Here is a 15,785-nt window from a genome sequence, read left to right as displayed (position 1 = left end):
CTTCCCGCAGTTCTGTCAAGGCAGTAGATGGAGCCTAGTCAGCTCGGAGGTGACAGACTTATGGTCATATAGGTAGGGTCTCTAAGATGGTCTTCAGCCGCTTGTAGCTAATAGTTCCTCCGGCGGCTCACCCCCCGGTAAAGGTCCTAAACGCCACCTCCAGTCACTTATTCCCCCGAAGACAAAGTAGGGTGAACAAAGTTCAGAAGGATCGGAGTATCGGAGTATCCACCCAGGCTCACCCGAGTGTGATGCAGCAACAAATCAGAAAGCCAGAGAAGAAACAGGAAGTAAATGAGTCACGCTGTCCCGTCGGGTCCTCTGTACAGGCTTCAAAGTTGAAAAAGAAAAAAGAAGAGAGAGGGAGCTCTTTTTGAGGTTTACGTTTCCTCGGGGGATGTCAGGTCTTCTTAATGCGTATTATAGGCTTTGGGTGATGTTGTTAGCTTTTCCCAATAATTATTATGACTCTAACGAAAGCTCGCCGCCAGCCGGAAGGAGGAAGATGGCGACTCCTCCCACCACCTTCTTGGGTCGTAGCTAGTTGAATTTTAAACTTAAGTGATGTTGCCCCCGTGAAAAAAAGAAGAAAGAAGAATTCATAAATCTCACGTTCAATCCAGCTCCAGTATGTTAATGGTCAGCTCCGCCGCCTCGGTCGCCGTTACTAATCTCCGCTTAGCCACCTCCAGCCGGGAACGCTCTAGGCCGCCATGTTGCTCCTAGCTTACAGGCACTCAGTCATGTAGGGGATTGTCCATTCCGTTGATCGGGCTGCCGCCGACAAATCGAACTAACAGCACCCCCTTTCCGCCAGACCCTTTTTCGCAGGGTCTGTGATCCCGTAGGACCGAAGAGAACCTGTAAAAATGGTGGTGTTTGGCGGAGCACAGCTCCACACCGTCCGTTCAGTTCCACAGTTGGCTCCGCCCCCTCTTTCAACATCTTTCAGTGCAAATTGGGTGCTCTAGGGTGGAGCTCCATTTTGCTACTCCACTGTGTCGTCGTCCCCCCGTCTGGGCAGCAGCCCACCCCTGGCTGTATGGCCTGTTGCTCTGATGCTATACCAATAGGCATATGGTCAGGATGTCTTTTACATACCTTCATCCTACTGGAGTTGGATTAAGTACCTCTTGTGCTACCGCGTTTCCCTGAAAATAAGACCTGTCTTATATTTTTTTTGAACTCTGAAATAAGTACTTGGCCTTATTGCCATGCACTCAAAAGCCTGATTGGGCTTATTATCAGGGGATGTCTTATTTTGGAAAAACAGGATAGGTCTGATAAAACATACCCTTTATCTGGAAAAAGGCTCGGTTCTAAGAATCTGATGGCATAGATTATGAACATAAACTTACAACATAGTTTACAATACATTTTAACAGATATTGCCTTATTCCCCCTTGCTGCCCCTTCCCCCATTTCCTTTGGTTTCAAAGGGAGTCTTTAAGAGCACTAGTCTGTCTCTGGGTCCTTTCTGGGTCACAGGAGTGGCATCTTTCATGTTATAATAGGTTCTGAGTTGTGATCCAGCATATGAATCCTGTGTATCCAGGAGCTCTTTTCTGCTACTTTTGATTGCTGTTTGCATGGTCAGTGGAATCTGTAAAGGCCCTGTCCTCACCCAACTACAAGCTTGTTACAGGCCATAGGTTTTGGCCTTTGGTCATCAGGTACTTCCAAGGACATTTAATCCAACTTCCACACTGTCACTCTAGATTTGGGGAAAATGGCATGCAGTTTGTAACTGTACATGGTCAGCTTCAAGTTTAAGAAGGACCAGAGCAGTTCAGTGTCAGAGAATATTTATTTATTTTTCAATAAATAAAGTGCCCAGATTCAATTCTTGCCCCTGAATGAGGATAAATTTTTGATTTGTTTAATATTTGCCCACACAAAACACAATAGTAGCTGTATTTGGAAGTAGGAATAGAGGATGGTCAAATAATGAATTTCTAAGTTGCATTAGCCAGACATTTTTCAGAAACATCTATATCTTGTTTTGGGGAACATTTATTTAGCACCTGCTTGATATCACAGCCCTAGATCTTCTGAAAGTCCAAGGCAATTTTGTCTATGTAAAAGTTATAATGGTGCAACAGACTGAATAAAGTTTGTATAGATCCTGGCATCAGTAAAAACTGGAACTACCTAATAACATTGCCTAAAATTGAAGAATCATATTAATATGGATTGGTTGCACAATCAGCCAGATGTTTAGGTTGAGTTTGGAATTATATCTATCTATCAAGTCCTTCCGAAAGATCTTGGATAGGTAGGTGTTGTTGTTTAATGGTGTTAAAAGTATCATTGCGGGATGTAAAGCTGCCTTTTGCAATTGATTGATGATGATTTTTTCAATGTCCATGGTTTTCAAATGATGCCCCAACTATTTTGGGATTGCAACCAAGGCATCTATTACTATTGATACTACTTTTGCTTTCCTTTGCCACAGTTGTTCTATTTCTTTTTGCAGGCCTTCATATTTTGTTATCTTCTCCAGTTCTTACTCTTGTATTCTACTTTCAGATACTGCCACATCCACTGTCCAGATGTTGGTGTTTGTCTTTTTTAACAATTATTAAGTCTTGGATTTTATGTGGCCAGTATTTTCCTGTTTGAATTCTGTTACAGCTGATCTCAATTAACGGATTCAGGCCACAATGCGGTCTTCCTTAATTTCTCCAACCAAACTGGCAACGAAGATCTAGAACCAACGCGAACCTAAACCACGAAAATGGAATCATCTGTAGCACAAGCTCCTGAGTATTTCAGCCTGTAGAAAGGCACCTGGACCACCTACATAGCAAAATTCAGGATCTTCCTGCAGGCATGCAATCTTCAGAATGCTGAAGACAATAGGAAGTGAGCCATATTCCTGAATCACTGTGGGTCTGATATGTATGACCTAGCCCAAACACTGGCAGATACAGACCCGTAGACACAATGTTCTGGGCTATGCTACAATCAAAATTAGTGGCACACTTCAAGCCAACCCCCCCCCCCCCCCAGTGAGAGTAAGCCGCAACCAATTCTTTCATACAAAACAAAATGAAGGCAAGTCCATAAACGACTTCACCACACACTTCTGAGGTATACTCTCTAAGTGCAAATTTAAAGATCCTGAACAAATGCTAACCGATAGACTATTTTTTAGGATGCGAAACATAGCACTAAGAAATAAACCCCTGATAGATGAAGAAGCCACACTGCAGGATGTCCTAAAAGCAGTGAAATCAGCTGAGCTATCGAAAGCAGCAGCAATGGAAATTAAAAAGATATCTACTTTGGTCAACATGTTGAAAGCAGAAGTTGACTGGGCATTGGAGGTCCCCGACATGGACGAGGAAGACTCCAGCCATGAGGATGACAGATGCCTACAGATCTGAATAGCACATGACCAGTTCCAGAGAGGCCCCACTACCCAGATGAAATGCCCAGGATACAAAAGCAAGCATCCAAGGGCAAAGTGTCGATTCTGGGACAGGAACTGCTGCCGCTGTGGGAAACGGGCACATTGCAGAGGAATGCCGCTCAACCCTTCTTGACAACTAGCCCCCACCAAGCAGGAGTCAACGTCCATACGGAAACAGCTGGCAGAGCAGAGACACACACAGCTATACAAGAGGATACTCCCAGAAAGCAGATGGAGTCAATCGAGAGCCAACCCAAGGTAACCAGTACTCCGCAGGAAACAACACCTTTCCAGCTGGAAAAAATGAACTGTCCGTTTCCCTACTTTTAAATAGCCAGCCTTGTAAAATGGAACTGGACATGGGGTCAAAATACAGCATTATGCCCTGGCACAAGCTTAAATTGTATATGCCAAATTTACAAAGGGAAAAATTAGACCCTGTTTCAACAACCATAAGAGATTTCCAAGGGAACGAGATTCCAATGTTGTTTTGAGTGGGGGTACTGGTATCTTTCAAAAATTATGTATTAACGTTGATTGTGATAGATGAGGCTAAGCATACCTTGCTGGAGGTGGAATGGATGGAACCGCTGGATATTGAGGTAATTGGGCTTCACAAAATCCAAGAAGCCAACAATATTAACTTTGTTAAAGAATTCCTGGAGGTTTTTGCTGCAGGATTGAGTACTTACAAAGGACCACCAATCTCATTTAACTTAGACCCAGCAATACCCTCATTAAAACTAAAGCCTTGCAGGGTACCATTACCACTCCTCCCAAAGCTAGATGCTCAGCTGGATAAGCCCAGGGAATTCTAGTTCCTGTAGATTATGCACCCTGGGAAACCCCCATCATAACACCACTTAAGCCCGAGTGTATGCTGATTATAAATCAACACTAAACAGAGAGCTCCAGCATAATGCCTACCCCATCCCAGTAGTCCAACACCTGTTACATTAACTGGGAAACGGGATGATATTTGCAAAACTTGACTTAGCTCAGGCATACCAGCAACTCCCAGTAGACAACAATACAGTCCAAGCCCAAACCATTATCATGTACCAGACTCCAATTTGGAGTAAGCGTAGCCCCCGGAATCTTTCAAAATCTCATGGAAAAACTATTAAATGGAATTTCAGGCATGGTCCCATACTTCAATGATGTGTTAATATTGGGGGAACCACAAACTCAGCTCAACCACAGAATCAGAGAGGTTTTAAAAAGATTTCAGGAAAAAGGGCTAAGACTAAGAGCAGATAAATGAATGTGGGGAGTCCCTAGTGTTGAATTCCTCAGCTTCAAAATAGATGGGAAAGGAATTCACCCCATGGAAGACAAAGTCAAAGCCAAAGTCAGAACCCCAAAACAAAACAGAATTACAAGCATTCTTAGAACTATTAAATTTCTACTCCGTTTTTTTAAAACAGAAAACCACAGCAGTGGAGCCAGCTGGACATAGGGAGACAAAGAACAGAGTGCATTCAAGGCCATACAAAAACCTTTGTCTTCTAATAGCGTTGTTATTCAGTATAATGCAACCTTGCCCTTAAGACTAACCTGTGACACAACCCCCTATGGAGTAGGTGCAGTCCTTGGCCACATATTTCTGGATGGGACAGAGGCTCCTATAGCCTTCTTTTCAAGAACATTATCCCCTGCAGAGAGGAACTATAGCCAGATTGACAAAGGGGCATTAGCAGCTGTAGCAGGGGTCAAAAATTTTTATGATTATCTCTATGGACAGTCATACAAACCCCTATTAGGACTCTTTTCATAAAACAAAGCACACAACCCCAAGAATGACCAGGTGGGCAATTTTCCTATCTGGCTACACTTTAAAATAACAGGTGCAGGGGGGGGAGATCAGCCATGTTGATGCCTTGAGATGTTGTTCAGAAGCTAAAGTACTTAATGACCCTGCACCAGTGGCAGATGTATTGTTAATAGAATTAGGTGATTGCCCAAATATAACAGCAGAGGAAGTAACTAAAGAAACACAAAGGGACAAGACACTTCACGCCTTACCATATTACATACTCAGGGGGTGATCAGAGGAACACTCCCAGAGGATCCTAAACCATACAAGAGTAAACAACTAGAATTGTCAATGTCAAAGGGGCGCATATTTTGGGGGGATAGGGTGATTATTCCCTCAACCCTCAGAAAAAGAGTGATGGACACATTACACAAAGGCTACCCAGGAATAGTTCGTATGAAAGGACTAGCTAGGAGCCACTTGTGGTGGCTATGCTTAGACAGACATTGAACAATGGCTAGCCACTTACAGCCCAAGCCAATAGTCAACAGCAAATCCTCCAAAGATGACACCAACAGAAGCGGAGACACCCAGAGAACCATGGCCAAGACTCCACGTAGACTTTGCAGGGCCCATAAACTTCCAGTCATTCTTAATAGTAGTGGATACTTACTCAAAATGGTTGGAAATAATGATGGGGTCCACAACCATTTGTGTAAAAGCATTGAGAAAACTGTTTGCCACACATGGACTCCCTGATGTGATTGTTTCTGATAATGGGTCCCAATTCACTGCAAGACAAATGGAGGTATTCCTGGCAGAATTGGGAATAAGACATGCACTGGTCTTACTTTTTTCTCCTGCTAGTAATGGACAAGTAGAACGAATGGTGAGAGTGGCAAAAGAGGCCTTAAACCACTCAGCACCTGGGAACTGGCAAGAAAGAATTTACCAGTTCCTATTAATTCAACACATAATGCCAAGCATAATAACTAATAAAAGCCCCACAGAACTTCCAATGGGGCAAAAACTAAGGTAACAATTAGACAGGCTACACCCCTTATATATTACATACAACCAGAAAGAAGGCACCCTACCAGAACGGAGTTTTGAGGTGGGAGAAACAATTTTTGCAAAGAACTTCAATGGGGGGTGGGTAACCTGGCAAAAGGGCAATATAATAGAAAAAAGTGGGTCCCAAGTAGTATAAGATTCTCTTAAATGATGGTCGAGAGTGGAGGAGGCACAGAGACCAACTCAGGTGATGAGTAGAGTTGGCCAGCCTCTGGTCAGGGGATAACCGGACACTAAACGAGGACACTGGGTCTTCACTCCCCACAGGGAGCAACCAAAGGCAATGTCACCCCTTAGACATGCAAGTACCTGAGGACATAATGGCGTACCTATCTGACCTTCCCCAGGGATCCAGCGGGAGGAGCCAAGGATTCCTGGAGGCCGGCATAGGTACCGTAGATTCAACACCAGGAGACTCTCACAGGCCAGGCCTATGGAGATCCACGGAGCTGCGTGAGAGCCAACCTCCCATCTTGCTGCTGTCAACTCAACTGAACTATGCAGGTCAGAAAGAGAAATGTGGTGACCAGTCCGATTAGAGGACTATATCACATGGTTGACGGATTGACATTATGCAAAGGACTATGAGGGGAGGGGTGTTATGTATGTAAATTGACCCGATCTACATACTGGCCATGGATTGGCTAAAGCGCGGCCGGGAAATTCAAGTGGCTGTCAAGCCGCACCTCCAAAGAAAAACTTTTTAAAAGGTGTGCGCAGCCGCACCATTGTTGTTATATACAGTATATAGTTTCACTTGTTGTTACTGTTGCTACTTTGTAACCCATTCCAGCCAATCTCAAATAAATGGATTCAGGCTACAATGTGGTCTTCCTTAATTTCTCAAACCAAACACAGCCCAAGTTCGAATCTTAGTAGTGCCTGGTAGTGTTCCCTCTAATTTTTTTTTGGGGTGGGCGGAAAAGTATAGTGTCTGAGCGGCAGTCCCTTTGGGACTGGGCGGCACAGAAATAATAAATAAATAAATAAATAAATAAATAAATAAACAAACAAACAAACAAACGAACGAACGAACGAACGAACGAACGAACGAACGAACGAACGAACAAACAAACAAACAAACAAACAAACAAACAAACAAACAAACAAACAAACAAACCACCCTGTTTTGCCTCAGAGAATTTCAAAATAAAATACTGTACTATGTGTCTATAACAGTGAGCTCATAATAGGGCAACTCTATCAATATCAAAATGCCACTTAAATAGTTGAGCTAGTTTCAAACTAGATTTTGATTTTCTTTCTCTCTTCCTTACTCCCATTCTTTTTCTTTCTCTTTTCCCTCCTCTCTTTTTTCTGTTTCTCTCTCTTCCTCTCTTCCTCTCTCTCTCCTTCCCTCTCACTCTTTCCCTCTCGGCTTCTGGGCAGGTTTGGAAAACTCTGAGTTGATGATGATTTTTAAGTGAGTGATTGCTCACTGCTCAGCTTAGAGGGAACTATGGTGCCTGGCTAGCTGATGAGAGCTAGAAATAAATTTATACTAGTCTCCTTTTAAGGGTGATGAATAGGTGCACCAAAGTGCCTTCTGTCCCCTGTCCTAGTATCATGTATATAAACATTGTTATATCTTTGTATACTACCAGTACGTACTTGACAAAATAATAAACAAACAAACAAACAAACAAACAAACAAACAAACAAAAGTGGTCCACTGTTTCTGCAGCTTCTATGCTATAGGCTTCTGTTTCTGTCTTCTTAATTCTGACTTAATTCATTGTCATCATTGTTACTGAATTTGGACTTCACTTTCTTGATGGATCTTCTTCTTAACTTTGGTGTGCTTGAAAAATGCTCAGCTTGGAAGATGATTAGGTATTTGTAATGATTGTCTTCCTCCAGACTCTTGATGCAGTTTCCATAGGGCATCTTAATTTCCTATGGAATTAAAATGTTTTTTAGCATTTTTAGTCTGTTGGTGGTGAGGGTGGAACATTGTTTGAGCCCAAATTCCATTACAATTTCTTGACCTTTTAAATGGACAGAATTGAACAATGCTTCTATTTTAGAAAGTGCTTTTCTATACAGCTCCACATCATTCATGTAAGAAGAGGGCATAGTCTGGTAGATATTTTGCTTGTTTGATAACTATGGCCTCACCTTTTCACTATAATTGATAGGAGAATCAGTGCAATAACAAACATGGTAGTGCATGTCCTTGAAAGATTCCTTCCTAGATACCATTATCATGGCTGATTGCACAATCAGCTAGATGATCAGACTGGATTTGGCATTTTTATTCACCTATTGTGTCCCTTCCAAGGAGCTGGGCTAGGCAGATGTTGTTTGATGGTGTTAACAATTTAATTACACAATGTAAGCTGTTCCAAGGAAAGTTGCCCTTTGCAATTATTATTATTGTTTATCACAAAGCCAGCATAATATTATTTTAAAAAACCTACACACCATCCTGCTGATTAAGTCAGCTCTAAGCCAGGAAAAGTATTCAAAACATTACATATTAAGGTGGCAGCTTTATTAAAGCTGCACCTCTGGTAATTGGAATGTGAAACAGGTTGTTATCTGTCTACGCCTCAGCTTTACAGATACATAGAACATTTCTGAATTTTTAGATATGAAATATTAGAATACACTCTCCATCCCACTTCCAAGATGATTTCACATGATTGCTCCTGTTCTTCCCTTCTGTTTACATCATATTTGCTACAAAAATATGAAATATCTTTAAAAAAACCATTAGACAGAGAAGAAAGAAAAAACCTCTAGAAAATAATAAGAAAAAAGAAACAAACAAATGCAGTGGCAAATTCTGCAAATAGAAACTTTTTAATTTAAATTCCTGGCTGCTTAATTTACTTTGAAAAGAAATATGAAATGTCTAGATATGAATGTAAGTGAAAATATTGATTGTTTTGAAATATAACCTATATGATCATTATAAACGTATGACATGAAAAGGTGCAAGTAAAAATAAAACACAAGTGATATTCCTCTGATTCTTGTACTTATCATATCACAAGCATATCAAAATATTATAACTCTTACATTTTGGGAGAAATTCTTTTTCTCTAGATTAAAAGCTATAAATATATTATTTTGATATAACAAAAGACACCAAGAACATTTTGTTCTTTTGAAAAGATGCACATGCTTTTCTGTATTTTAAATAAATGCCCTTTTTAAAGGAGTTTCATAAATTCAGTGTTTTATTTTACTTTATACACAAGGTGGTGCTATTGCATCAAAAAGTAAAAAGAGAGAGTCAATTACTTCAGGATAATCTAATCCTTAGACAAAGGAATCTCAGAACAAAACGCAACAGCTTTCTATTAAATCTTGAGACATTTCTGAAGAAAATACTCCAGTATGAATACTAAAAAATAAATCCTGTTGGATTACAAACACAACTGCACAGGAAATTATAGGGGTTGCTTTACAAAGAATCTTACTGAATGTATGACCTTCCCTGAGAGAGGCTGGCAAAATGGAAGTATCTCATCCTAGCAGGCAAGTGGTCTTGTTTTTTCTGTCTCTATGTTGTTCTGGTCTGTTGTGTGAACCATTCCACTATTCAGTGCCTGAGGAGAAGAAATCTGGATCAATAGTAGCAAACGTGCTAAAAGATTTGAAAGTAGATGTGAAGGATCTCTCTGCTCGCAGAGCACAATTGATTTCTAAGAGTTCCAGACAGGATTTCCAGCTGGATCCTCAGTCTGGGAATATAATATTGAGGTATAAAATTGACCGAGAAGCTTTGTGTGGTCTGAGTGATCCTTGCACTCTATTCTCTGAAATTTTGCTGGAAAATCCTCTTCAGTTCTTCAAAATTGAAATTCAGGTAGAAGATGTCAATGATAATTCCCCTATATTCTCTCAGGATCAATTCCTTTTTGAGATACCTGAACAGACTCCCATAAATGCACGTTTCCCCTTAGAGACAGCCCACGATTTAGACAAAGGAAAAAATGCTATCCAGAACTATATACTTAGCCCAAATGAATATTTTAAGCTGGACGTACAAAGTCAAAATAATGGCAGGAAATATGCAGAACTGCTTTTGGCTAAACCATTAGACCGCGAGGTGATCCCTCAGTTTATCCTCACTCTGGAAGCTGTGGATGGAGGGATCCCAAGGAGAACTGGAACAGCACAGATAATTATTGATATTCTGGATAACAATGATAACGTGCCCCAATTTGAACAAACAGTGTATGAAGTGCAGCTTATGGAAAATAGCCATCCAGGTTCATTGGTTGCTAAAGTTAAAGCCACTGACAGAGATATTGGATACAACGCTCACATCATTTACACTTTTAGCCAAGCACCAGCAGATGTACTTCAATCGTTCAGATTAAACAATCAAACCGGGGAAATTAGGCTTGTAGGGAAAATTGATTATGAAGAAAATCATAATTATGAACTCAGCATCAAAGCCACAGATGGAGGAGGACTGTCTACGTATTGCAAAGTCCTTATTGACGTTGAAGATGAGAATGACAATGCTCCAGAAATAATTGTATCATCCATCACTAATCCATTACCAGAAAATTCTCCCCCGGAAACACTGGTGGCACTTTTTGGCATCAGAGATCAAGACTCCGGAGACAATGGCAGAACTACCTGCAACACTGAGAAAAACCTGCCTTTTATACTAAAACTGACTGAGAACAATTACTACCAGCTTGTGACTCAACAGCCATTGGACAGAGAACAAATGTCACATTATAACATCACCATCACAGCCACCGACCAAGGTTTTCCCAGACTCACTTCAATGACAATTATTAGCATTCAACTTTCAGATGTCAATGATAATGCTCCAATGTTTGAAAGAGGTTTCTACAATTTGCACTTACGAGAAAACAACATTCCAGGACTGCTCATTGGATCGGTCCATGCTGTGGATGTGGACACAGAACAGAATGCCAAAGTAACCTACTCTCTTTTGTTTGGAAAGATCAGGGAAGAGCCTGCATCATCTTACATCTCCATCAACTCTGAAACTGGGAACTTGTATGCTATTCGATCTATAGATTATGAGGATATTCAGGATTTCCAGGTGATGGTGAGGGCTGTAGACAAGGGCTCGCCTCCCCTGAGCTCAGAAACGATGGTCCGAGTTCTTATCACAGATGAAAATGACAATGCCCCCTTCGTCCTCTGCCCCCTTCAGAACAGCACTTCTCCATCAAATGATCTTGTTCCCAGGGGAGCAGAGACAGGCTACCTAGTCACCAAAGTGGTGGCAGTGGACAGAGATTCAGGGCAGAATTCTTGGCTTTCCTATCAGTTGCTGAAGGCCACAGATCCGAGTCTCTTCGCTGTTGGGACTCAGAATGGGGAGTTGAAAACCATGAGGCCGGTGAACATCCGAGACAGTTTCAAACACACTCTTATTGTGGCAGTTAGGGATAATGGGCATCCTCCTCAGTCTGCCTCTGCGACCCTAAGAATTCTTCTAGTGGATGGCTTCTCTGATCCTTACATGAAAATTATGGATAATCCTAAGGATGAAGTCCTGCAAAAAGAAGATCATACTCTAACATTGTATTTGATTATCTGCTTGGTTGCCATCTCATCCATTTTTCTCCTTTCGGTCACTGTGTTTATTGCAACCAAGTTTCAGAAGCGAAGGAAGTTCATAGGAAGTTCTCATTCTGCATCGAATTTCCCTGGGGGACCAAATTTGCAAGAGAAGTGTGTGGACCCTAATACTGGGACATCTTCTCAGGCCTACAGCTATGAAGTGTGCTTAGCTGATGGGTCTCTGAGCAGTGATTTTAAATTTCTTAGGCCTTTCTTTCCTGTTTTTACTATGGAGCATCAAAAAACTCTTCGGAATCCACAGATTCATAATGATTGCCATGATCTTCCTAATCAATTGGAGGAAAGAGACCATATATCCCAGGTGAGAATGATTATTAATTAATGTTTTGAGTAACTCAGAAATTAATAATTTATAAAAATAAAAGATTGTCTATTTAATTTAATTTATTGTATTTCTATGCTGCCCAATTCCTGAAGGACTCTGGGCGGCTTACAACAGGATATAGAATATATATTAAAAATATTATAAAAGATTAAAAAGCAGTTAAAAAGTCACATACATGCATATCATTCAGGCCGGACCGCACAAATTGCGAGATCAACGACTGCCAGAAAAGCCAAGTCTTCAATATTTTCTCGAAAGCCAATAGAGTGGGGGCAGTCCAGATCTCAGTGCTTTAGCCGACACTGTTTAGCTGATGGGTACTGGAGAAGACCAACTCTGTGTGATATTACTGGTTATTGGGAACTATGAGGTAGAAGGCGGTCCCGAAGATAACCTGGCCCTCAGCCATGTAGGGCTTTAAAGGAAATAACCAACACCTTTAATTGAGCCTGGTGACCAATAGGGAGCCAGTGCAGCTCATGGAGGATTGGGGTAATGTGAACGCATGGCTGCATTCTGGACCATTTGTAATCTCCAAGCACTCTTCAGAGGTAACCCCATGTAAAGTGTGTTGCAATAATCCAACCATGAGTTGATAAGGGCATCAGTGACTGTGAGGAGGGCCTTCTGATCCAAGTAGGGTCACAATTGTTGCACCAGGTGAACCAGTGCGAAGGTCCCCCTAGCCACAGCTGTTAGTTGTTGGTCTAATCTTAGCTGTGTGTCTAGGAGGACACCCAAATGGGACAGCCCGTCCTGAGTGGGACAATTTCTCCCTCATCCCTCCCCGAGCCAAGGATAGCCAGTTGATACAATCTTTAGGAGGCAGTACCCACAGCCACTCAAATCTTGTCTGGGTGGAGTCTGGGCTTGTTGACACCCATCCAGACCCTCACAGCTTCCAGGCATCAGCACATCATGTCCACTGCTTCACTGAACTGACATGGGGTGGAGATATAAAATTAGGTATCATCAGCATATTGCTGATACCTCACCCCAAAATGTCGGATGACCTCACCCAGTGGTTTCATGTAGATATTAAATAGAAGAGGAGAAAGGACCAAGCTGAGGCACCCCACAAACAAGGGGTCTGTGGGTCGACCTCCTGCCAACACTGACTGTGAACAAGCAGAGAGATAGGAGGAAAACCATTGCAGCACGGTGCCTCCAAACCCTAGCTTCCTTAGTTGTCCCAGAAGGATATCATGGTCAATAGTATCAAAAACTGCTGAGAGGTCAAGTAGCACCAAGATAGAAGAATGACCCCTATCTCAGGCTTGCCAGAGATCATCCATCAGTGTAACCAAAGCAGTTTCCATGCTATAGCCGGGTCTGAAACCAGATTGACAAGGGTCCAGATAATCTGTTTCATCCAATGACCATAGGAGTTGAAGTGCCACCACTTTCTCTATAACCTTTCCCACAAAGGGAAGGTTGGAGACTGGACAAAAGTTCTTTAAATCTGCTGGATCCATGGAAGGCGTCTTGAGGAAGGGTTAAACCACTTCCCTGGTATTTCATTAATTGTCCTCTAAGACTCCAAATCTCTTTTACGTTTACTGTTATTAAGCCTGATTTCACCAAATCTATATGTGTACTTTTGGTTTTTCTTGCCTATGTCTAAAGGTTTACTTTTCTCTACATTGAATTTCATTTTATTAGATAGAAGGCATTATAAAGCAGTACTAAACTTCATATGATCTTCATTTTACCCCTCTCTTAATGCAGCCTAGGATTGCATTGGCTATTTTGATGGCTGCAGCATATTGCTGGTTCATATTTAAATCATTATCCATGAGGATTCCATGATCCTTCTTGCAGTCTGTCTGCCTGCCTGCCTGCCTGCCTGCCTGCCTGCCTGCCTGCCTGCCTGCCTGCCTGCCTGCCTGCCTGCCTGCCTGCCTGCCTGCCTGCCTGCCTGCCTATCTATCTATCTATCTATCTATCTATCTATCTATCTATCTATCTATCTATCTATCTATCTATCTATCTATCTATCTATTTGGATTTCTATGCTGCACTTCTCTGTAGACTCAGGACAGCTATTATTACATACAGAACAACAATAATAAAACAGCATGTAAATCCAATACAACAACTAAAAAACCCTTATTTTAAAACTAATCATACATACAAACAAACATACCATGCATAAATTGTAAAGGCCTAGGGGGAAAGAGTATCTCAGTTCCCCCATGCCTGACGGCAGAGGTGGGTTTTAAGGAGCTTACAAAAGGCGAGGAGGGTGGGGGCAATTCTAATCTCCGGGGGGAGTTGGTTCCAGAGGGCCAGGGCCGCCACAGAGAAGGCTCTTCCCCTGGGCCCCGACATTGTTTAGTTGACGGGACCAGGAGAAGGCCCACTCTGTGGCACCTAACTGATCGCTGGGATTCGTGCAGCAGAAGGCGGTCCCTGAGATATTGGTATTGAGCCAGGTTTCACCTATTGTTTATTTGTACATTTGTTTTTTCTATCTCACATTTTTTATCTCACATTCTAGCTTCTCCAAAAATAGGTTATGATCTACTTTATTAAGTGCATTTTACCAGTCCATTAATTTAATCAGTTTGCCAAAGAATGAAATAAAATTTCTTTGTCATGATCAGTTTTTGATAAATCCATATTTAAATGGAATTTGAGTACATTAGTCAGAAACAGATTATTTGTAATGGAGATCATAATCAAGGGTCAACTCTGATCAATGGAGAGTGGTACAAGTGATTAAACGGTTAAGTCAGTCAAGATTTGGGGAACTATGTGGTGAAACATGAAAAATAAATTGAAGAGGAAAACAATAGTACAAAGGAACACTCCCTAAATTGCTAAAAAGGGTTATGTAATAGCTAAAGGTTTGAATAATACAGAGGTGAAAAATCATACTTTCTGCAACATGGACAGATATGGGGATAGGATGCATTGCAAACATATAGGGATATTTACTGCTTATTATCAGTATAAAAATGGAAAGAGAAATAGAAACTAAGGCAGAATACCAGTGTATACCTGATTGTTCACTAGCTGATTGTCCTCAGCTACAAAGCTGAGGTCGGGAAAGTTAAAGCTGAGAATGAAGAAAGACTTGAAACAAATGTAAAATATAATACAAAAAAAATGTTTCTTTCAACATGTAAAAAAAAGAAAAATGTCAAGGAAATAATTGGTCCACTAATGGAAGAAGATGGCAAAGGAGTGATTGGCAGCAGGGAAAAAGTAGAGCTGCTTGATCTTTTCGCTGCATCTATCTCCACACAAAAGGAAAAAATAGCCCAACCTACCAAAAACAGAAACATAAAGGACAGACAAGTAATACAAATTAAAATAGGCAAGACAATGGTAAGAGAACACCTGATCATGCTAGAAAGTTCAATTCACCAGGACCAGATGGATTATAACATCAGTCTACCACTTGGTAATGCCTTGGTAAAGCCTCAGTTGGAATTCTGCATCCAGGTTTTGTTGTCACAATATAAAAAAAGATGTTGAGACTCTGAAAAGAGTGCAGAGAAGATCAACAAATATGATAAAGGGCCTGAAGGCTAAAACATATGAACAATGGTTTCAGGAATTGGGTATATCCAGTCTAGTACTCCAGTATTTCAAAGTTGCCACAAGGAGGGGAGAGGGGTGTC

At 41.4% G+C, this 15,785-nt stretch overlaps 1 pseudogene; it reads left to right on the top strand.

The window, feature by feature from the left end:
* Nucleotides 1-2,737: 2,737 nt before the first annotated feature.
* On the top strand, nt 2,738-15,639 carry LOC139165411 (protocadherin beta-16-like; annotated as a pseudogene).
* Nucleotides 15,640-15,785: the final 146 nt, after the last annotated feature.

Source organism: Erythrolamprus reginae, chromosome 3, assembly GCF_031021105.1.
Source record: "Erythrolamprus reginae isolate rEryReg1 chromosome 3, rEryReg1.hap1, whole genome shotgun sequence".
Taxonomy (NCBI): Eukaryota; Metazoa; Chordata; class Lepidosauria; order Squamata; family Dipsadidae; genus Erythrolamprus; species Erythrolamprus reginae.
Note: the sequence above shows the minus strand (reverse complement) of the source record. Positions and strands in the feature narration are given on the sequence as shown.